At 39.6% G+C, this 24,884-nt stretch overlaps 1 pseudogene; it reads right to left on the minus strand.

Moving 5' to 3' along the window:
- Positions 1 to 11,686: 11,686 nt before the first annotated feature.
- Positions 11,687 to 24,570, minus strand: LOC101554027 (tRNA N(3)-methylcytidine methyltransferase METTL6-like; annotated as a pseudogene).
- Between the last annotated feature and the right edge of the window lie 314 nt (positions 24,571 to 24,884).

Below are 24,884 nucleotides of genomic sequence, written 5' to 3' on the forward strand. Positions count from 1 at the left end.
GATCATGTTTCCACATGATCCTTTACCGGATTTGCATGAGGAATAAAACATACCACTTTCTCAGAATAAACGTAGTTTTGCCTAGCTTTTATTCAAAAACTTTTTCACATGGAGGTGTCAGAGTGGACATATTATAATAAAATAGATGACATAAAAACAATATTAAATAATTTAACTAGTTCTCCAGAATTCTCTAAAATGTTCCAGGGTCAAACAAGTTATGACCTTAGCAAATTAACTGCTTCCCTCTGAACTTTATTCTTCACATCTGTGAAAATTAGATATGGAACAAGTTGATCTCCTAGTTTCCTACCAGATTTCACATACTTTGACTCTGTGACAACTTATTTCCATTGTATGTATGTGTGCCTAATGTATCTTCAAATATCTACTTCAGTTTCTCATGCACATCCTGAGTCTGATACAATTGTTTAATGATAGAAAGAAAGGCTCTCCCATAGCCCCCAAAGGACCCCACAAAAGAAACCAACAACAATGCACCCTTCTCTACAGGTTCCAAAGCCTGAAATTAAGCTACAAATAAAGATATTCGTAGCTTAATTTAGATACAAAAAGGAAGAAAAAGTTATTCATAACCCATTATATTCTAGATAGTTTTCCATAGATTTCATCTTATTTATTTATTTTGTATTGAATCACCCTGAATTACAAAGTTACAAGATTAATCATGATTGAGTTACAGTCGTACAATATTCCAACACCAATCCCTTCACCACTGTCTACTTCCCTCCACTAATGTCCCCAATTCCCAATTCCCCTCCCACCAAACCCACCCCCACAACCTGCCTCAATGGTAGACACTTTTTTCTCCTTTTTTCTTTCCCTTTCTGCACTATGGTTTACAATCCCGTTGGTGATAGGATATCATGAATATCACTTTACCTCCTTTTAGCACCTCATCCTCTTCCAGGGTGCCTGTTTTCTGCACCATTGTTATGGTGCTCCCTTCCCTGACATTTGAGGAAGTATAATGACTTACTTTGTAGGAGCTACACTCAGTGGTGCTATAGGGCCTCAATGCTATTGGTATTTAATTCTTTACAAGAGTCCTATGAGTTAGGTATTATTATCCCCAATAAGAAATGAATCAGAAGCCAGAGAATTAGTATAGAGATTAAGGTGCTTGCATTGCATTTGACCCACCCTAGTTCAGTCTCCAGTAGCACATAAGTTCCCCTAAGCACCTCCAGAAGAGACTTCGAAGCACAAAGGCAGAAATAGGACCTGAGCACCACTAGATTTGACCCAAACCTCCTACTTCCCCTTCCACCGCAAAACAGAGACTCATGTCTAGAGACAGTTCAGTGGTTTTTAAAAAAACCTGCCTTGCAAGTGTGAGGCTGCAAATTTTATCTTCAGCATCACCATTTCTTACAATTCTAGCGACATTTGGAACCCTTGCACCACCAAAGTATGTGATCTCTGGCACATTGCAACCAAGTGTGTGAAAACACCACATCTAAAAAATGAAACCCTGGCAAATGAAACAGCTAAAATGTGAGAGCAATGAAACAAAATGTGTATGGACCAAAAGTATGTGTAATCTCTGGTCACTGCAACAACAACAAAAGTGAAAGAAAGGGAATAAAAATAAAAGAATCGAAGTCATGTCTAAGCTAGAGGTGGGGGCTTCTGCTTTCCCTTCCCTAATCCAGTGGGCCATAAAGAAATGTATGAGATTTGAGAATGCAATTGAAGTGATAGCCATTGTTTTCACGTGACTGGATGGCTAATGTGGGGGGCCAGCTATGATTATTTTTAGGCACATTGTCTCTTCTGGCTGTTGTTTTTGGCACAAAGAAGTTTCAGAGCCCAAAATATCTACCATACCTCCCCATCAACTGCCCTAATTTGGGAGAAAACAACACACTTAGCCCCAATGTTACCAGCTCCCATGGGATCTCCTACTGACTCCGCAGCTCTCACCTCTGAAGTCAGTGGCAAAGAGGCCCTGAGAGATTGATGTGAATTCTTATTTGTTCTCATGAATTCCAGAAAGTCCCCAAGAGTACAGCTGGTCCTCATAAGTTCTCACTTGCTCTCTTATACTGTACCTCCATCTTTTCAACCTCTATTGATGACTTCAGGCCCAGTTCCAGATAGAGATGTGACAGTCTGATGTGAACTATTGAATTTCCCACAACTGAATTAGATCAAATCTCCTTTATTTTCTATCATTCCTAATTGTCCTGCTTCTCTAATTCAACGTTGACAGAAGACAAAATGAAAAAAAAATTTGCCCAAGATTGCAAAACTGGGTTCTAAATTCGAATTTAAAATGGGCATAAACTGACTCCAAAGCCCTTGATTGACTGCCTACATAAGAAGTTTCCTGTTACTGGAGGAAGGAAATAATAAAACTCAGAGCAGAAATTAATGAGATGGAAACAAAAAAAAAAAACAATCCGAAAGATCAATGAAACCAAGAGCTGGTTCTTTGAGAAAATTAACAAGATCGATAAACTTCCAGCAAGACTCACAAAAAAAGGAGAGAGAAAACCCTAATAAACCATATTATAAATGAAAAGGGGGACATTACAACAGAAATTACAGAAATTCAAAGGATCTTCAGAGATTAACTTGAGAATCTTTATGCCAGAAAACATGAAAATCTGGAGGAAATGGATAAATTCCTAGACTCCTACAGGCTCCCAAGGCTGAAGCAAAAAGACCTGGAATACCTAAACAGACATATAACCATCAAAGAAATTGAAACGGTAATAAAAAATCTCCCCAAGCACAAAAGTCCTGGCCCAGATGGATTTACTAGTGAATTCTTCCAAACCTTTAAAGAGGATTTACTCCCAATCCTCTTTAAGCTTTTCCAGGAAATTGAAGTATCAAAAACACTTCCAAACAGTTTCTATGAAGCAAATATCATCATGATACCAAAAGCAGACAAAGATACCACAATGAAAGAGTATTACAGACCGATATCCCTGATGAACACAGATGCAAAGGTCCTCAACAAAATATTAGCAAATAGAATCCAACGACTCATCAAAAAGATCATACACCATGACCAAGTAGGATTCATCCCAGGGATGCAAGGATGGTTTAACATTCACAAGTCAATCAACATAATTCATCATATTAATAAAAGACATAATAAAAACCATATGATCATATCAATAGATGCAGAGAAAGCATTTGACAAGATTGAGCACCCATTTATAATGAAAACTCTAAGCAGAATGGGCATTGAAGGAACTTTCCTCAATATAGTCAAAGCCATCTACCAAAAGCCCACAGCAAGTATCATTCTCAATGGGGAAAAACTGAAAGCCTTCCCTCTAAGATCGGGTACAAGGCAAGGTTGCCCGCTTTTGCCACTCCTATTCAATATAGTACTGGAAGTCCTGGCCATAGCAGTTAGACAAGAAAAAGATATCAAGGGCATACATATAGGAAAGAAAGAGATCAAGTTATCACTATTTGCAGATGATATGATATTATACTTGGAAAACCCTAAAGACTCAACAGAAAAGCTCCTAGAAACAATAAGTCAATATAGTAAAGTGGCAGGCTACAAAATCAACACCCAAAAGTCCAAGACTTTCTTATATACAAATAATGAAAGAGAAGAAAGAGACATTAAAAAAACAATCCCATTCGCAATAGTACCTCAGAAAATCAAGTACCTTGGAATCAGCTTAACCAAAGAGGTGAAGGACCTATACAAGGAAAATTACAAAACACTACTTCAATAAATAAAGGAGGATACTAGGAAGAGGAGACACATCCCCTGCTCATGGATAGGGAGAATTAACATTATCAAAATGGCAATACTGCCCAAAGCACTATACAAATTTAATGCAGTCCCTATCAGGATACCCATGATATTTTTCAAAGAAATAGACAAAACACTCCTGAAATTTATATGGAACAATAAACCCCCATGAATAGCTAAAGCAATCCTTGGAAAAAAAGAAGATGGGTGGCGTCACATTCCCCAACTTCAAACTCGATTACAAAGCAGTAGTAATTAAAACAGCATGGTATTGGGATAAAAACAGACCTGCAGACCAATAGAACAGAGTTGAATATCCTGTCACAGATCCCCAAATATATCGTCAATTAATCTTTGACAAAGGAGCAAGAAATGCAAAGTGGAACAAGGAGAGCCTCTTCAACAAGTGGTGCCTGGAAAACTGGATAGCTACCTGCAAAAAAATGAACTCTGACCTCTGTCTAATGACAGGTACAAAAGTCAGATCAAAGTGGATCAAAGACCTCAATATCAGACATGAATCTACAAGGTTCATAGAAGAAAATGTAGGCAGAACTCTCCATGACATTGAAGCTAAAAGCATCTTTGAGGACAAAACAGCACTGACCATGCAAGTGAAAGCAAACATAAACAAATGGGACTACGCCAAACTAAGAAGCTTCTGCACTTCAAAAGAAACAGTGACCAAAATACAGAAAGAGTCCACAGAATGGGAAAGAATATTTACCCAATAACCATCTAATAAGGGATAAATATCCAGGATATACAAGATACTTGTAGAATGGTATAAGAAAAAAACCTCCAACCCCATCAAAAAATGGGGAGAAGAAATGAACAGAAGTTTCCTCAAAAAAGAAATACAAATGGCCAAAAGGCACATGAAAAAGTGTTCCACATCACTAGTCATCAGGTTGATGCAAATCAAAACAACAATGAGATATCACCTCACACCACAGAGACTGGCATACATTTAAAAAAACAAAATCAACCAGTGCTGGCATGGATGTGGGGAAAAAGAGACTCTCCTTCACTGTTGGTGGGAATGCCAACTAGTCTAGCCTTTCTGGAAAACAATATGTACAGTCCTTCAAAAACTAGAAATTGAGCTTCCATATGACCTCACAATGCAACTTCTGGGAATATATCCTGAGGATTCAAAAGAGCACAGTAGAAATGACATCTGTACCTATATATTCATTGCAGCACTGTTCACAATAGCCAAAACATGGAAACAACCTGAGTGTCCTAAAACAGATGACTGGTTAAGAAACTTTGGTACCTTTACACAATGGAATTCTATGCAGTTGTTAGTAGAGAGGAAGTCATGAAATTTGCTTATAAATGGATAAACATGGAGAGTATCATGCTAAGTGTAATGAGTCAGAAAGAGAGGGAGAGACATAGAGGGACTGCACTCATTTGTGGAGTGTAGGGTAGCATCACATGAGGCTGACACCCAAGGACAGTAGATACAAGGGCCAGGGGGATTGCCTGATAGCTGGAAGACTGCTTCATGACTGGAGGGGAGAAGGCAGATGGAATAGAGAAGGGATCACGAAGAAAATGATGGCTGGAGGAACCAGTTGGGATGGGAGATGCATGCTGAAAGTAGATAATGGACCATACATGATGACTTCTCAGTGTCTGTGTTGCAAGCTATAATGCCCAAAAGTAGAAAGAGAGTATGGGGAATATTGTCTTCCTTAGAGGCAGGGGGAGGGTGGGAAAGGGGGGGTATACCCGGGTTATTGGTGGTGGGGAATGTGCACTGGTGGAAGGATGGGTGTTTGATCATTGTGAGATTGTAACCCAAACATGAAAGCTTGTAACTATCTCACAGTGATTCAATAAAATTTTTAAAATTTTAAAAAAAGAAGTTTCCTGTTACCTAAACTTGAACACTGATTTCCCAGGGAGACAGCAAGCAACTGTGCTTATCAATCCATATGTCCACATCCTGTTTTATTTTCTACCTAGAATTTATCATTTATCATATAAGCACCATGAGCAAAACATGCGTATGTTTTGCTCATTGACCTTATCGCCAGTGCTTAGATAATATTTTGTACAATGTAAACATTCAATTAATATCTGTGGTTGAATGAATGGAACTAAGCCATACCAGAAAATAAGAACAGTATTTTGGAGTATTAAAAAAATTAAATATAGTCATGAAAAATTACAAATATTCTGATTATCAATTTATCTTCAAATAAAAGCTAATGACAACAAAGTATTTTAAGAGTATTGAGCATATTGGTAGGCTAGAGGTGTGGTGTATGTATATATCTAAACCACAGAGCCAAGAACACTGAAATCATGAAACTCAAAGAATAACTAAACTTAAAATGTGCATATTAAGGAGGTAGGCCAAGGGGTAGGAGGGAACCTGGGAACACTAGTGGAGGAAAGTTGATATTGGTGCTACCGCACTGCATGCTAAAAATTTTATTGTGAATAACTTTGTAAACAACAATGTCTTAATAAAAAATATTTTTAAAGAGTGTCAAGAACTCATATCAACCTTTTCAAAACAATAGCACTAATGACACACAAAAATTAAATAAATGTACTGTCCATGGTAAGTTGCCATCTAAGTATGACAATAACTCAGTCTCTACATTAGAACTTTAAATAGGCCTACTTTCAAGTCAGTAATTATTGTTGACAACTGAGTTTTAACTCTTTAAGAAGCAGCATCAGGGGGATGATGGGAAGGAAACTGGGGCAGGGGGGAGCATCAAGGGACCAGAGATATAGTACAAAAGGTAAGACACTTGCCTTGCATCCCATACTTCATCATCCCATACAGTCCCTGGAGCACCACTAGGAGTGATTCCTGAGTGCAGAGCCAGGAGTTAACCTTGAACATCATTGGGTGTGGCGGAAGGAAAGAAGGAAGGAAGGAAGGAAGGAAGGAAGGAAGGAAGGAAGGAAGGAAGGAAGGAAGGAAGGAAGGAAGGAAGGAAGGAAGGAAGGAAGGAAGGAAGGAAGGAAGGAAGGGAGGGAGGGAGGGAGGGAGGGAGGGAGGGAGGGAGGGAGGGAGGGAAGGAAGGGAGGGAAGAAAGAAGGAAGGAAGGGAGGAAGGCAGGGAGGAAAGAAGGAAGGAAGGGAGGAATAGAGAGAGGGAGGGAGAGAGGGAGGGAGGGAGGGAGGGAGGGAGGGAGGGAGGAAGGGAGGGAGGAAGGGAAGAAGGAAGGAAGGAAGGAAGGAAGGAAGGAAGGAAGGAAGGAAGGAAGGAAGGAAGGAAGGAAGGAAGGAAGGAAGGAAGGAAGGAAGGAAGGATGGGAAGGAGGGAGGGAGAGAGGGAGGGAAGGAAGGAGGGAGGGAGGAAAGAAGGAAGGGAGGGAGGGAGGGAGGAAAGGGAGCAGGAGGGACGGAGAGGGAGGAAGGGAGGAAGGGAAGAAGGAAGGAAGGAAGGAAGGAAGGAAGGAAGGAAGGAAGGAAGGAAGGAAGGAAGGAAGGAAGGAAGGAAGGAAGGAAGGAAGGAAGGAAGGAAGGAAGGATGGGAAGGAGGGAGGGAGAGAGGGAGGGAAGGAAGGAGGGAGGGAGGAAAGGAAGAAGGGAGGGAGGGAGGGAGGAAGGAAGAAAAGCAGGGAAGAATTAAGAAAGGCAGGGAAGAAGGAAGGAAGGAAGGAAGGAAGGAAGGAAGGAAGGAAGGAAGGAAGGAAGGAAGGAAGGAAGGAAGGAAGGAAGGAAGGAAGGAAGGAAGGAAGGAAGGAAGGAAGGAAGGAAGGAAGGAAGGAAGGAAGGAAGGAAACATCAAAGGCCTAGGAGATAGCTCAAGAGCTTTGCATGCAGTAGTACCAAGTAGAATTTCCAGCACCACATGGTCCCCCAAGTACTGCTGGGTGTGGCCCAGAATCAGCACATAGATAAAAGCAGAAAGCTGCTGCTGCCTTTTATACAGCCCACCCTGGTTCAATACCATAAGGCCCCCCAAGCACCCAATTACTCAGGAGTAATTCCTCATTACACAGCCAGGAGTAACCCTGAGCATCACTAGGTGTGACCCCCAAACAAAAAATAAAACTAAAAGTAAGAAGCTGCTAAGACACATAGAATCGCAAAAAGTACATATATTTTTTGGTTTGGCAGTGCGCAGAGGTTACTCTTGGCTCTGCACTCAGGGATTACTCCTGGCAGGGCTTGGGGAACCATATGGGATGACAGGCATTGAACCTGGGTCGGCCTTGTGCAAGGCAAGTACCCAACTTTCTGTGCTGTCACTCCAGCCCCAGTCAAAATACTTTAAAATAATGTTTCATTTTATAGGGGGTTGGAGGGAACTATAGGCCCAGATGGGGATGAGTTGCCTAAGGTCACACAGATAAATGTGGATTTGGATTTCCTACTACCTAGAGTCAAATTTTCATTGGGAGCTTTCTAAGAAATAAAGAGAATGATAGTATTTACCTCAAAGTTAATATGAGAATCAACTGAATTAATACATGGAAACATTTATCACAGTCCCTGCCACATTGTAGACATGTTATTCATCTCTCCCTGCTGCAGACATACACACACGCTCACTCACAAAATATCCCATTAATAAAAATCTTTCTCCTATTCTCTTTTGTCCATATACGTTATGACCCACACCAACAAAACAAGTTTTACTACTTACTATAACTACCTGTTGTGATGATAATTCTGGAACCACTTTAAGAATCTAAGGAACCCCAATAAGAGTTTCAACTTCAGAAAAAAGGACACTTATCTGCTGAATAAACAGATTCCTAGCTCTGTTTTTTTAAACTTGCATATTCCACTGGTACATTTAAAATTTAAATTGTTTACCAAAAGTACATTTACTGACTACCATTTCAGGATGAGGAGGTATGGCATTGTTCCAGGCACACCTGCATTCATTTCAAGCCATCTGGAAAAGTCCTGATATGATCATTTCCCCCAGTGTAAGTTTGATGGTCCCCAGGCTGTTGTCTGCCCTTCAAACATTGATGAAAAGGAAAAGAAGCCACTTTCCCAGGAGGTCTAGTCTGTAAAGGCTTTAGCAGAATCTCTACAAATTTGACATTTTGCTAGGAGGTTCTTGGGGGTACAAATAAATTAAGAGCTGGTGGAATGACTGGCAGTAGAATTTGAAAGGAATAATGTACTAACAGCTGCTTTCTCAAATGTCATTCTAAAGATTATCACATATTTTGTTACTTAATGCTAACTCTGTTAGGGTTAACTTAAAGATGTTACAAGGAAGCCTAATATGCTCTTGAACTGTTGAAAATGCTGTCCAAACAACCGGGGTGAAAGCAGATATCAGTCTCATCCTTCAAGGACAAAACTGAATTCATGTTCCTAATTTCAGTCATCAATCACTAATAGTGTGTCCTTAAAAGACTGCCCTTCTCCACTCCCCTCAAACACAAAATACTTCATCTTATGTGCACACACGTTCCATGACAGATAAGAAGGATGGAAATTCTGAGTAGGCACTGCTGTGCTCTGGTGACAGGGAAGAAGAGAAAAAAGAGAGACTTAAATACAATTTCTGGTCCATTCCAGGCCCACATGAGCACCAAAACCAATCCGAAATGCAGATACGCCAACATAGACCACTGCTGCCTCTCTCTTTGGACCTGAACCTTGTTCTGGTCCAAGAAGTTTAAAAGGCAAACTTCTAAGAGGATCAAAATCAATAACAAAGCCAGCCAACTACAATCTACCAATGGACTAACCTGCAGCCACTGGTAATGTGGTATTCAGAAGTTTCTTGTAAACACATTTTATATCTGAGTATATGTACAAATGGTTTTAGTAATGAAAAATAGTGACCTAACCTAGCATCATAAATAAGAAAATTGTTTTAACTATGTAAGTCATAATTGGTGATAATTTCACAATATATATATTCAGTCTTTAAGTTGTGATCTGTGAGCTAATTCAATATTATATATGCAATTATATCTCAAAACTATAAAGTGTTTCAAATGGGCTCTGAAAAATTGAGCTATTTTAGAGACAGCCCCACTCTTACATGGACAGGGCTAAAGAATAGAGGATATGCTCAGTGAAATCAGTTAAAAGGAAAGGAATAGCTACAGAATTATTACTCTTATATAAAGTACTTAAAGATACACAGCAAGGTAGCAGCAAAGGGCCAAAGGAAACAAAATGGGAGAATTGATCCACACAATTGAACTGGGGAGTGGTGAGAAGGAGGGGTGTTAGGGACCTTGGAAAAAGATAAGGCACACTGATAATGGGTGTGGTGTTGGAATTATGTGCATGAGAAACCATAATTAATAGCATTGTAAACCACAGAATCTCAATTTTAAAAATTCCCCCAAAGAATTATATAGAAATCCTTGGGGAAGAAGCAATATATATATATATATACATATATATATATATATTAGCACAATTTTCTTGCACACTAAAAAACTGGGTTCCAATCCAACCCCATCAAAAAATGGGGCGAAGAAATGAACAGAAACTTTACCAAGGAAGAAATACGAATGGCCAAAAGGCACATGAAAAAGTGCTCTGCATCACTAATCATCAGAGAGATGCAGATCAAAACAACTTTGAGATACCACCTCACACCACAGAGACTAGCACACATCCAAAAGAACAAAAGCAACCGCTGTTGGAGAGGATGTGGGGAGAAAGGGACCCTTCTTCACTGCTGGTGGGAATGCCGACTGGTTCAGCCCTTCTGGAAAACAATTTGGACGATTCTCAAAAAATTAGATATTGAATTCCCATTTGACCCAGCAATAACACTGCTGGGAATATATCCCAGAGAGGCAAAAAAGTACAATCGAAACAACATCTGCACATGTATGTTTATCGCAGCACTGTTTACAATAGCCAGAATCTGGAAAAAACCCGAATGCCCCAGAACGGATGACTGGTTGAGGAAACTTTGGTACATCTATACAATGGAATACTATGCAGCTGTTAGAAAAAAGGAGGTCAAGAATTTTGTAGTTAAGTGGATGGGCATGAAAAGTTTCATGCTGAGTGAAATGAGTCAGGAAGAGAGAGACAGACATAGAAAGATTGCACTCATCTATGGTATATAGGATAACAGAGTGGGAGACTATCACCCATGAACTGTAGAAATAAGTACCAGGAGGTTGACTCCATGGCTTCGAGGCTGGCCTCACGTTCCGGGGAAAGGTCAACTCAGAGAAGCGATCACCAACTACATTGTAGTCGAAGGCCATGTGGGGGAAGGGAGTTGCGGGCTGAATGAGGGCTAGAGACTGAGCACAGCGGCCACTGAACACCTTTATTGCAAACCACAACAGCTAATTCGAGAGAGAGAACAGAAGGGAATGCCTTGCCACAGTGGCAGGGTGGGGTGGGGGGGAGATGGGATTGGGGAGGGTGGGAGGGACGCTGGGTTTACGGGTGGTGGAGAATGGGCACTGGTGAAGGGATGGGTTCCCGAACTTTGTATGAGGGAAGTATAAGCACAAAAGTGTATAAATCTGTAACTGTACCCTCACGGTGATTCTCTAATTAAAAATAAATAAAATTTTAAAAAAAAGAGCAAGGAACATGGATATAGTTAAAAAAAAAAAACTGGGTTCCATATCTGAATCACATATAGTAGTCCAGTGCTCTGCTGGTAGTGATCCCTGAGCACATAGCCAACAGGATGCCCTGAGCACTGTTGGATGGTGTCCAAAACAGAAAATATAAGAACTCTGTAGTTATTTTTTTATTTTTTGTTCTTAGCAGGTCTCAGAATTTTATTTGACTTTCTGTAATAGATACATTTATCTGATTTTAATGATACAAATATTATATACTTTTATTTTTAAAACTACAATGTAAAAAACATACAACCAGAGAGTTACTTTCTACTCCTAGAGGGAACGTACCACCTCAGCCCTGTGAAAGGTCTGACTTGGGATTCAGGGGTCCTGGGAGTGAGGGGGTCTTCAGTGTCTTCTGAAATTTTCCCTATAGGAAAACCCTAGGCACATACAGACCCTCCTTTTTATTTATGGTCTCACGAAGCACATACTCTTTCACCACTTCTTCATAACCTGAATCCATGAATAGCTGAGCCAGTAATTCAGCAGTGAAAAAATACAATCTGGTTCTGTCTTGTCGCACATAGAAGTTCGCTCCAAGCTTGTTGCCAACTTTAAATCTGAGCATGGCGTGGTCATTGAGCCCGTAATCACAAAACAACACACTTTTGCCTGGTTTTAATACCTTGTAAATGTTCTGTATGACATGGTGCATCTTTTCTGAGTGCATAGCAGAGAGCACAAACATCAGTGTGACCAGAGCCACTGACTCTGGGGAAACAGGTTCCAGAAGGTCATCTGTCATCAGGTTACAGTGGAATGCCCTGCATCTTTCTATGTTATATAAAGGATTCAGCTTGACATTCTCTACTGCTCTTGGAGAAAAATCACAGGCATAGACAAAGATATTCCGATCATCTAAAAGTGGAAACAAACAATTTCTAACACTGTCAGCCAGCTTCAATCTAGTCCACTTTTGATCTACAAACTCCCTACACTATCTGAGTTCCTCAAACTCTCTGGTGGTCCAGTGTCTGTCTTTGAAAAAAAATTAGTACTCTATCTCTTATGAAAAAGATCCCAATTCTTCTGTGCCTCTTTTTCCAGCTTTTGCTGTTTAAAATCAGATACTAAAATCTAGTCTCTTTTGGTTTCTCCTCTTTAGAGCTGAAAATCCATGCCTGTGGCTCTTTGTTCTGCAGAAAAAAAATCTTATAATTTGATGGTAAGACATTCAACACAACGGAAAATGAATAACTAAGCTGATTGATGAATAACTAAGGAATCCCATCTGACAGCAGGCTGCTTGTTCTTGGAGGTAGTTCCTTAGGTTGGGTTAACATGTAGCTGACACATCACCTGGTACTTGTGGGCCAGGCCGCACACTCAAACCTCAGCAGGGTCCAAGTTGTGGGAGTGGAATTTGTCAGTATCTGCTGCCACTGCTGTGCAGAACCCGGATCCTTACAGGCCAGCCTCGAACACCAAGAACCCTGTCGTTTGTAACTCTTAGAAAAATACTTGAAAAATAATATCTAAAAAGTTCTATTTCACACATGCTGGGGGGAAAGGCAGATGAGATAGAGAAGGGAACACCTAGTAGAGAATATTGGGAGGACCCACTCGGGTTGAAAGCTACGTGCCGAAAGTAGACTATAGATTGAACATGATAGCCACTCAATACCTCTATTGCAAACTACAACACCCAACAAAAGAGAGAACAAAAGGGAATGCCCTGCTGCAGAGGCAGGGTGGGGTGGTGGGGGTTGGGGTAGGGATGGTGGGAGGGATACTGAGAACATTGGTGGAGGAGAATGGGTACTGGTGGAGGGATGTAAACAAAATGCGAACATGAAAGTTCATTAGTTTGTAACTATCTCACAGTGATTCACTAATAAAAATATTTTTTAAAAAAGTTCTATTTCAACTAGTGTTGACATAGTAATGAAGGATTTGGGGCAATTGAGTGGTGGGGTTTATTCAATAACATATTTTTTTGCTTTCTTTGGGTCACACCTGGCAATGCACAGGGGTTACTCCTGGCTCTTCACTCAGGAATTACTCCTGGTGGTGCTTGGGGGGACCATATGAAAAGCTGGGAATCGGGGCTGGAGCAATGGCACAGCGGATAGGGCGTTTGCCTTGCACGCGGCCGACCCGGGTTCGATTCCCAGTGTCCCATATGGTCCCCTGAGCACCGCCAGGGGTAATTCCTGAGTGCAGAGCCAGGAGTGACCCCTGTGCATCGCTGGGTGTGACCCAAAAAGATAAAAAAAAAGAAAAGCTGGGAATCGAACCCAGGTCAGCTGCATGCAAGACAAATGCCCTACCCACTGTGCTATCACTCCAGCCCTGGTTCAGTGACTTTTTATACCAGTACCATACATGTTAACACTGTTGTAACCATATTACCTGAATTACAATTTGAAAAAAATACTAAAAAAGAGAAAAGATTCCTATTCCAGATATCGATCCATTTTTTTCTTGGTTATCTACTGTCTACTACAAGGAACAAAAAGCCTGTTTTGGGAAGTGATGTCACTGAAAATAGAGTTGCAAGTAATGACCATGTCAAAACAACAACAAAACAAACCTGTCTGAATCAACAATTGAAGAGAAATTACATACAAAATTTAAAAATTGCCTAGAACCAGAAAAAGTCTTCAAGAAAGATACTGCTTTTTAGCAATAGAGAAAAGTGTTGTTTTAAGATGTTCATCCACCATGCCCTATACAACTGATTATCAGTAGCTGTGAAGATGAAAACTGTCACTTCTGGTGTAGAATGCAACTGCCAGAGGGAAAAAATATTGTCCCTATTTTTTTAGTTCCCTCAATGATGAGAGAAAAAGCTATTCTCTCTTTTGTCTATCTCAATAAGTTCCCGGTACTGGGTAATTTCCCAGACAAAAGTACTTTTTAAGGCACAGCTATTGGCTGCAGCAGTGTGGAACAAGAAATAGAATAACAAGCCTGGGAAATGAGACTAGAGAGATACTACAGCAGGTAGTGTACTTGCTTTGTATGTGGTTGACCAGGTTTGTTCCCTGGTACCCTATATGGTCACCTGAGCACCACCAAAAGTGATACCTGAGTACAAGCCAGGAGTAAATCCTCAGTTCTGCCAGGTATGGCCCCAAATCACAAACAAAAGAAGCCCAGGAGGAAGTGACTAAGGAAAGCAGTCATATGAGGGAATAAGGGCTTTACATTCCCAAGTATACTGAGAAATGAGGAATGCACATAATTGCACTATATGGCATACATACTAAGAAAAGACATGAGAAAGATCAGAGCTTTAAACAATCCTGGACTAGCCTTCAGTCTCTGTACAAGTCAGAAGCTAAATGTGTTGTGTGTTGGAGCGATAAAATAGAGGGTAGAGCACTCACCTTGCACACCCAGGTTCAATCCCCAGTATGACACATGGTCCCTGGAGCCTTCTAGAACTAGAGCCTTCCTGAGCACAGGGCCAGACGTATGACCAGAGCACTACTGGGTGTAACCCTCCAAAAAATAAAGTGTGTAAGACCAGGCTAAGCATTAGAGTTCCTTCACTTGGTATGAGAGAACCAATCTGTAAAAATTAATAAAATGGTCCTTTTTATTTCTTCACCTTTTCTTTTTATCTTTCTTGGATCCAGGAATTTAACATAACTCTACAATCTGATACACAATCTGACCTTTAAGCTAAGAGATAATTAAGAGACTAATAAAATAGTTTGTAAAATTCTACAATAGGCAGCAACAACAAATTCTGGGAGGTGTGAAGAATCTTATTTCTATGAACTGTCACATTATAAAATTGAAAAAGACGGTTTTCATAAAGTGATACAAGGAATGTAAAGTGTAGGAAGTATGACCCATCCATATGGAGAAAACACAAACTAATCCTTAGGATGCTCAGACATTGGAATTACTAAACAAAGACTAAATAAATTGGCAACTGTAATCAAAGGCCTAAAGGAAACTATGGGCAAAAAACTAAGTGAAACTGGTAGAATGATGCCTCAACAAATAGGAAATAACAATGAATAATTTTTATCTTGCAATTATTAAAAAACAGAAGTAAAAAAGATATGCTAGAGGTACGACCTTGCAGTGATGCAACTTCTGGCAGAAATTTCTCTGGACTTAGTTACTAAAATACTAAAATACAGAAATCCAAAACCTCATGGACTCTATTGTAGCCACACGACCTCATACCTCTTCATTCTCAGCAATGGAAAACAAATTATCAAATGCTTCCTTTACAGCAGGTCTAACTTTGGGACTGGGGGGAACTCCAAACAATAATAGTGAGTTTTTTGTTGAAATATTGAATGTAATCAAAGCAAAGAGAATGCAAAGTGAAATGTATCAGCTACACAGGTGGGATGGGGGGCTGTGGGGGTGGGGGGTGGGGGGGAGGAGTACTGTGGTTCTTGGTGGTGGAATAGGTGCACTGGTGAAGGGATGGTTGTTTGAGCATTGTATAACTGAGACTTAAGCCTGAACGCTTTGTAACTTTCCACATGGTGATTCAATAAAAAAAATTTAAAAATTTTAAAAAAATTGTATGTCTGAAACCCTATTTTAAACCATGTATGTTGTAAGCTTCAGTGTGTAAATAAAAACATTTTTAAATGGAAGATTATTTTTAAAAAAAATATTTGCTAGAGGGGTTTATCAGCTGATTGAGGACACAGTATAAAGTATCAGAAGAAAATTAGCACACTTAAATTCAGGTTAGTAGAAATTATTCAGTCAGAAAAACAAAGAATAAAGAACTAGAAAAACAAAAAAAGAATGAAGAAAAGTGATCTGAAATGATGATATCCCAGGGACATCAAATACACCAAAATATTCATAAATGAAATCCCAGAAAGAGAGGTGAACAAAAAGCACAGAATATATCAGATAAAATAAAGGTTCAAACCTTCCCAATTTTGTTGGAAACCATGAATGTGCACATGAAAGATGTAAAAAAAAGTATAGTCAAGAAAAATTCAAAGATCTGCCCACCAACATTTATAAAGGTCAAGTTTTCAAAAAACAGAGAAGCAACCTAGCAAATATGATGGCTCCTTAATAAGATTAACAGTTTCTCTTCAGAAAACTGGGGCAGAGAGAAAGTACAGGGGGCAGAGCAGTATAACAGCAGGTTGGGCATTTGCCTTGCATGCAGCCAATTGGGTTCAATCTCCCATATCCCATATTGTCCCTTGAGCACCACCACGAGTATTTCTTACGTGCAGAATCAGGAGTAACCCGTAAGCATCGCTGGGTGTAACCAAAAATAGACAAACAGAGATAGTATAGTTAGCAGGTTAATGGATTGCCTTGTACAGGCTTACCTGGGTTGATCCATAGCACCACATATGGTCCCCCACCCCCTCCAGTAGTGATTCCTGAGCACAGAGCCAGGAATAAATCCCAAGGACTACCAGGTGTGGGCCAAAAACTAAAAGCAAACAAGCAAAAGAGATCCTAGATGAAGTAGTACAATATACTTTAAGTTTTGAAAGAAAATAATGCAAGCCAATAATTCTATGTCTAGGAAAACTATCCTTCAGTTTGAAGGAAACATTGAGGCATTCTCAGATAAAAAGAGAGGAGTTTATCACCAGAAGAGCTGTCTTATAAGAAATATTAAAGGAGATACTACAAAGTGAAAAGCACATTAGAGGCGGGTGGAGTGAATGTACAGTGAGTAGGTCATGTGCCTTGCAAATAGCAGACCAGGGTTCCATCCCCAACACCACTTATGTTCCCCTGAACTTTGCCAGGAGTTATCCCTTAGTACAGGCCAGGAGTAATCCCTGAGTACCACTGAAAATAAAAAAGCACACTAAATAGTAATCCATAGCTATATGAATATAAAAGATGGTAGTATGATTTGATAAATAAGTATAAAAGTTGGTAAAACTGTATATGTGGTTTGAATCTTCTTTAACTTTTATCATTTTGAGTCCACATATGATTTAAAAGGAAAATGCCTAAAATAGTACTTACAAAGCTATTTAACATACATCAATGTATAAATAGGTAGTTTGTGGAAACAATACAAAGCAGGAATATGATCTATATGAATAGTTTTTTATATCATTTACATTAATTTGGCATCAATTCAAACTCACTAGCACAAAGTTAAGATGTCAAATATAATCTCCACAATGATTAGGAGATCTCCAAAGTGCTTAGGAGCCTTTAAGGAAAAAATAAACATCTAAATATACAAGAAAAGAAAGGGGAATCAAACTGCACAATACAAAAAAATTCAAGGTATCAAAACAGAGATAAATTGGTCCAGAGAGATAGTACAGAAGTTAAAATATTTGTCTCGTACATGAATGACCCTGGTTTGATCTATAACACCACATAGGGTCTCATGAGCACCTCCAGCAAAGAGCTAGGAGTAAGTCCTAAGCATTATTGGGTGTGGCCCCAAAACAAAATCAAAAGGTGGAAAGGGAAAAACTAAGGATCAAAAAGATCTAACTCCTGGCTGTACAGCATGTATGCCCTTTCCTTGCATGCGGCCAGACAGGATTCAATCCCCACATCCCATATCATTCCCACCCCCAGCAACACCAGAGTGATTCCTGAGCACAGACCTATGAGTTACTCCTGAATATCACCTGGTGTGGCCTTAAAGTGAAAAATAAAACTAAACTGAAAAATATCTAACTCAACAAGAAAAAAAAAACTATAAAAAGGTTCAAGAAAGATATACAAATGGTTAGGGCTGAAGCCATACTACAGTGGGTCAGGTGTTTGCTTTGCACGTGGTCGACCCCAGTTCAATTCCCAGCTTTCCATATGATATCCCCAGAAGTAATTTGTGAGTGTAGAGTCAGGAGTAACACCTGAGCATTTCCGAGTGTGTCCCAAGAACCAAAGAGAGGAGAAAAGTATATATACACAAGTGGCCTAATTAGCACATGAGTCATTAGGAAAATGAACCAAAAATTACACTGAAGCAATTGCCACTTTATACACATTAACAAGGCTGTAACAGGAGAAAAATGAATGATAATAGGCTTGCACTTCATGCCTGTGTACTCCCTTCACTCATATCTCACTTGCTTTTCTCTTTCTTTGCTCACCTTTTTTTCACTCTGAAGAAGCCTGTTTCTCTCTCAAATATGTACTTCTCCCTTTCTCTCCCCTCAGACCCCTCTAAATAAATTTCAATTAAAACTTTCTTGCTTTACAAAAAAAAGAAAGAAAATAAGAAGTATTGGCATGGATATGGAGAAATGGGAACCTCCTCACACATTGCTGGTAGGAATATAAATTGTTGCAGTCCAGGGTAAAGTAATTTGGAAGTTGCTCAAAAAGATAATACAGGGGCTAGAGTGATAGCACAGCGGGTAGGGCATTTGCCTTGTATGCAGCCAACCCAGTTTCGAATCCCAGAATCCCATATGGTCCCCTGAGCACCACCAGGAGTAATTCTTGAGTGCAGAGCCAGGAGTAACTCCAATGCATCACTGGGTGTGACCCAAAAATTTTAAAAAAATGATAATGCAGTTATCATATGACTCAGCAATTCTATTGCTGGCTATATATACAAAACATATGAAAATACTTATTTAATTAAATATTTGCACAAAACTGTTCATAACAACACTATTGACATTAACCAAAATGTGTAAATAGGTGAAAAATATCTGTCAAGAAAGTTTAAAATGTAGTATAGGGGGCGGGATGTGACTCATTGGTGGAGCACTTATCTTGCATGTGTGAATGCCAAGTTTCAAGTCTAGTCATGGATAATCCCCTGAGCATGGTCAGGAGAGATACACAAGCACCAAGGCAGGCGTAGCTACTGAGTACTGTTAGGTGTGACCCAAAAATCAAAACAGGAAAAGAAAAGAAATGTGGTTCTACCCAACATAGTAAAACACTAGTAATAAAAAGGAATGAAATATTGATTCACGTTACAAGGATGAACTGTGAAAATATGCTAAGAAAAAGTAGCCAAACACAAAGGTCACATTTTTTATGATTCCATTTGTACGAACTTTCCAAAATAACAGCAACAATAAGTAGATAAGTGGTTACCAGGGTCTATGGAATAGAAAGGTGGGTGAGAAATGACAGCTTAGTAGATATGTTTGTCTTGGAGGGTGATAAAAATTTTCTGTAATTAGTGCTGACATTTGCAAAGCACTATGAATACTATAAAAGCAACTGATTTTTGTAGGGAGGCGGTGGGTCATACCTAGTGGTACTCAGGAATTACTCTCAGCTCTACACACAGATATCACTATTGCAGGGCTCAAGAGACCATATGGGATGCTGGGAATCAAATTCTGGTTGTCAGCATGGAAGGAAAGTGACCTCTCTACTGTACTATTTCTCCAACTCCCTAAATGCAACTAAATTGTATACTTTAAATGTTATTTTAATTTTTAAAATGGTCAATTCTATGTCTTGAGAATTTTACTTCAATAGAAAGATTGCATTCATCTGTGGAATATAAAATAAAATAACAGAATAGGAGACTAACACCCAAGAATAGTAGAGATAAGTACCAGGAGGTTGGCACCAAGTCTTGGAAGCTGGCCCCACATGCTGGAGGAAGGGGCAGCTCGCATAGAGAAGGGAACACCAGGTAAAGTGTAGTTTGTGGACCTGCACAGGATGGGAGATGCGCGCTGAAAATAGAATATAGACCAAACACGATGGCCACGCAGTGCCTCTGTTGCAAACCACAACACCCAAAAGGAGAGAGAGAGAGAACAAGGGGGAATGCCCTGCCACAGAGGTGGGGTGGGGTGGGGTGGGGGGATGGGATGGGAGGGTGGGAAGGATACTGGGAACATTGGTGGAGGGGACTGGGCACTGGTGGAGGGATATAAACAAATGCAAACACGAAAGTTCACAAGTTTGTAACTGTAACTCATGGTGATTCACTAATAAAAAATTAAAAATTAAAAAATTAATAATAATAATAATTACTATAATTTATTTAATTATTGATCTGGAGGACCAGGAATATACCTCAAGAAGTACCTTGAATTTTCACAGAATTGCATGCCACCTACCCACAAACACTTCCAGTTGTGGCCCCTCCAATAAAACATGCCATGCTTCTGAAATGAGGCCGTATCTACCTCCTATGAAGTATTGTTTAGACATTATTAAGTTTGTAGAAAAGGTTACATGAACTATTTTGTCACCACTATTAATTAATATCTCTTTAACAGATATTAATGAGCAGGACAGAATGTAGTCAACAATTATTTTTGTTATAATCTCATAGATTAGTATGGAAACATTCTTAGTTTTTACCCATCTTCTATGACTACCATTATTTCCAATTAAATAAATATAGATAAAATCAAATTGACTAAGGCAAGTTTACTATGCATAGGGTTCTGAGGATATTATTTATTATTATGCTTCAAAATAAATGAGGTCCTGAAGAGTAAGTGAAGTGTTTGCCTTATATATGGCTGATACTGGTTCTATCCCTGACACCCCATGTGTTCCCCTGAGTTCAACCAGAAGTGATTCCTGAACACAAAGCCAGTAGTAAGCCCTGAGTACTACCAGGTGCGGACCAAAACCAAAAACAAAAGAATTGTGCAGTATTAAAATATAAGGTCATTGGAAAACAGGGGAGGCTATTGGTGGAACTAAAAGAATTTTCAAGTAGATCGCATATATATGGACAAAAATTATACAGAGCAGTGCTTTCAGAAGGTCACCTCACCATCATCATGCACAATTACAAACACTGCAAAAAGAAGGCCTGAGAAGTTGTCAAACACCTCTAGGAAACAATTTAAATCTTATGCCCCTCCCGCATGGCAGAGCCTGGCAAGCTACCTGTAGCATATTCGATATGCCAAAAACAGTAACAACAAGACTCACAATGGAAATGTTACTGGTGCCTTGAGCAAACTGATGAACAACGAGACGACAGTGCTACAGTGTAACACAAAAGCAAACTTGCCAAATCCTAGTGGTTAAAAAATATATAACAGAAAAAAAGAATGTTTTCTTGAGGGGCCAGAATGATAGTATAGCAGGTATGGTTTTTGCCTCGCATGTGGTCAACATGGGTTCAATCCCCCCACACCCAATATGGTTCACAAAGTCTGGCCATGACCGATTCCTGAGCATAAACTCATGAGTAAATCCAGAGCAGTGCTGGGTGTAGTCAAAACCAAAATAATAATAATAATACCTCTAATCATTTTATTTCTACATCAATGTGAGATATAAAGGGCAGGCATTATTCCTATTTTACATATGAGGAAACTGGGTACCATGAAAGATAGTGATTTCAATAAAGGTACAAATTGGGCTGGAGAAATAGTGCAGTGGGTCAGCCTGGGTTCTATCCCTGGCACCACATATGGTCCCCAAGCACAACCAGGAGTGATCCCTGTGTTCAGAGTCAGGAGAAAGTCCTGAGCATCTCTGGGTGTGGCCCCAAATCAAAACAAAACGAGAAGTACAAGAGGTGCCAGCGAGATAGTACGGCAAGTAAGAAAAACATATTCTGTTTTAATTCCCTATTCTCCCAGTTCAAGGCTTTTCTTCAACTCAGCTTCCAGTTAGATAGGTTTGGGTTCAAATAGGTTTCACAAGAATATCACAATTGAGATAAAGAACCATACAATTCAAGAAACCCAAATTATATGAATCCACAAAGCAAATTATGTAATGCGTTTTTCTCTGAAAAAGAATTACACTTTAGTTTCATTTGCAATATCACATGTAAGAAATTTGGCCATACTCCAAAACAAGGGGAAAAAAAAAGAAAAACATTGCCACCTCTTTCTACCATAATCCAAAGCCTTTACTGCTGTGGTGGACAGGCCACTAAATGTAAGTTCAGAACCACAAAAAGTCAGGCCTTCACCTTGCCCCAAGAGTGGGAACAATAGAAACTAAGCTGGAGACTCTGCTATTCAAGTAAAGTCCCTGAAACTCAGTATCAGAAACTACCCATGGAAGCATTGACTGAATGAACTTATTTTATTTTGTTTTATTTAATTTTTGGTTTTTGAGTCACACCCAGCAATGCGGGTGTGGGAGGCAGGGAGAGAATATACTAATTTAATCCTAATAGTAGCTCTTAGAGTTAGAAATCAGTCTTATTTCAACTTCACAGACAAGGAAACTGAAACTCAGAAAGATAATGCAAAATTACCAAAGAAACGCTGGTAAAATCTTGAATTCAACTAGGGTATGTCTGAATTCAAAAGGATAAAATTAATTGAGACTACTCCTACAGGCCCTACTGCTTGAACCTGGCTTTAAAAGATCAGAACAACTGGTGCTGCAGAAAAAGTGTATCAGGTAGAGTGCTTTCTTTGCATGCGGCCAGCCCGAGTTCAATCCCTGGCTCCTCCTGTGGTCCCCTAACCCTGTTAGAATTCCTGGTTTTTCACTCAGAAATCACTCTGGTAGGGCTGAGGGGACCATATAAGGTGCCGAGGATCAAACCTGGATCAGCCACATGCAAAGCAAGCGACTTACCCACTATACTATTGCTCTGACCCCTGAATTCTGTTTTTTAAAAGAAAGAGAAAGGGGGGGGGCAGGTGCTAAGGCACTTGTGTTGTATGCAGTCTACCTACCCAGGATTGATCCCAGGAACTGCATACACTCCCCCATTACCAACAGAAATGAACACTCAGCACAGAGCCAGTTGTAAGACCTGAACACCACCAGGTGTTTCCCCCACCATAAATAAGAAGAAAGAAAAATAAAAAAGAAGTAACTCTGTATGAAAGTTCCATCCCTTTGATCAGCAGACAGTTATTTCCTGCATGCTCCTATTGTCCTTCTGGGTTGTGCTACTTAATATTTACAAAATTGGCAAGCCTCCTGGAATGGCCTCTATATTGGCTTAGCATGCAATAGAAGGAAGCAGAAGGGCATATGATAGCAGTTTGCAAGTACAATACCCTGAAAAAACGGTTATTTTTCCTAGTTCCAGTGAACTGCAAGATTCCATTTTTTTCTTTACAGCTGCATAAATGTTAACACTATTGTAAACATGCTATTTAAGTACAAACAGCAATTAGAAATTGTTTAAGTTTTCTCATCAAGTTGGAGAGAAAATATCCTCATATCCATGAAACAATGAGCCCATAGTACAGGACACTAGATAATAAAAGGATAAGTTATTTAGCAAGGAGTAGGTAACATAAAAGGCCAGAAAAGAGGCAGGGAGAAACGAAACTAATTTAATCCTAATAATAACTCTAGGAGTTAGAAACCAGTCTTATTTCAACTTCACAGACAAGGAAACTGAAACTCAGAAAGATAATACAAAATTACCAAGGAAACATTAGTAAAGTCATGAGTTCAACTAGGGTATGTCTGAATTCAAAAGGATAAAATTAATTGAGACTACTCCTACAGCTTGAACCTAGCTTTAAAATATCAGAAGAACTGGTGCTGCAGCAAAAGTATATCACGTAGTGTTTTCTTTGCATAAGGCCAGCCTGGATTCAACCCCCGGCTCCTCCTATGGTCCCCTCACACTACCGGGAGCAATTCCTGAGTGCAGATCCAGGAGTATTGCCATGTGTTTCAAACAAAAATACACCCCCCAAATTGGAAGGACTTGAAATATAAAGAATGTTAAAAATGAAGTAGGAATTGTGTAACTATCAACAGCACTGTGCAGTCACTCGGAGCAAACACTGTCTAGGGCTGGAACAATGGTACAGTGGGCAGGGTGCTTACCTTGCACGTGACTGATCCAGGTTCAATCCCTAGCACCCTATGTGGTCTCCAGGCCCTGCCAGTACTAATTCCAGAGCACAGAGTCAGTAGTAAGTTCTGAGCACCTCCAGTTATGTCTCCCCCCCAAATTAAGAGAAGGACATCAATGACTACCTTCAAGGTAACCCACAATTATGATGCAAAAGAAAAACTAAGCTATAACATAAAAGATATATAGTCAAAAGGATGAAAGGAAAACTCACATAAAACTGTGTCACAAAAATCAAGGTATTCAAAATTTAGTCAGCATAAGTAAGAACAATATAGATTGAAAATAAAAAAGGTTATTATGATTTGGTGAGAAAAATGCCTGGGACTCTATGGGATGTATTTTCCCAAGCAGACCCAAAGCCTCACGAGGAAGTATTTCTCAATCTAAGTTACTCATACTTTGCTATAGGATCTTCGACACAGTTGACTGCTTAAACGGAAAATACTGTTTTTAGTCAATGTAGTGCTTAATAAAATCTCAACACCTCTGTTTTCAGTTTGGTTTATAGCCACATTATCAGCTTTGGTGATCCCATACTGAATAGAGACCCGACCAAAGTCAAGAGTTATTACCATCATCTTGAAACACAGTAAACGTAGCCGTAGAGGAAGAATGAGATCAAATTTTATTTGCAGGAAAGTGAACTTTGGGTGTCAGTTTCCTCAAACACAGAACAGCACCTGTCACAAACACACCAGGTGGCAAGAAAAGGTCACCTGCTCGAAGCCTTATTTTCTTGCTGACAAGTCAATGGGGGTTTCCCAGAGTGGTGCACTCTCACTTAAGACACTCTAGAGCCCTAATTTCCATTTCAAGCTGTCAGTTGTCTCTACTTTTGGTTAAACTTTAACCCATTGCCATGAAATTCCTCAGCCTGACTTGGGTGTCTCTA

The sequence above is a fragment of the Sorex araneus genome, chromosome X, assembly GCF_027595985.1.
Source record: "Sorex araneus isolate mSorAra2 chromosome X, mSorAra2.pri, whole genome shotgun sequence".
In the NCBI taxonomy this organism is placed as follows: domain Eukaryota; kingdom Metazoa; phylum Chordata; class Mammalia; order Eulipotyphla; family Soricidae; genus Sorex; species Sorex araneus.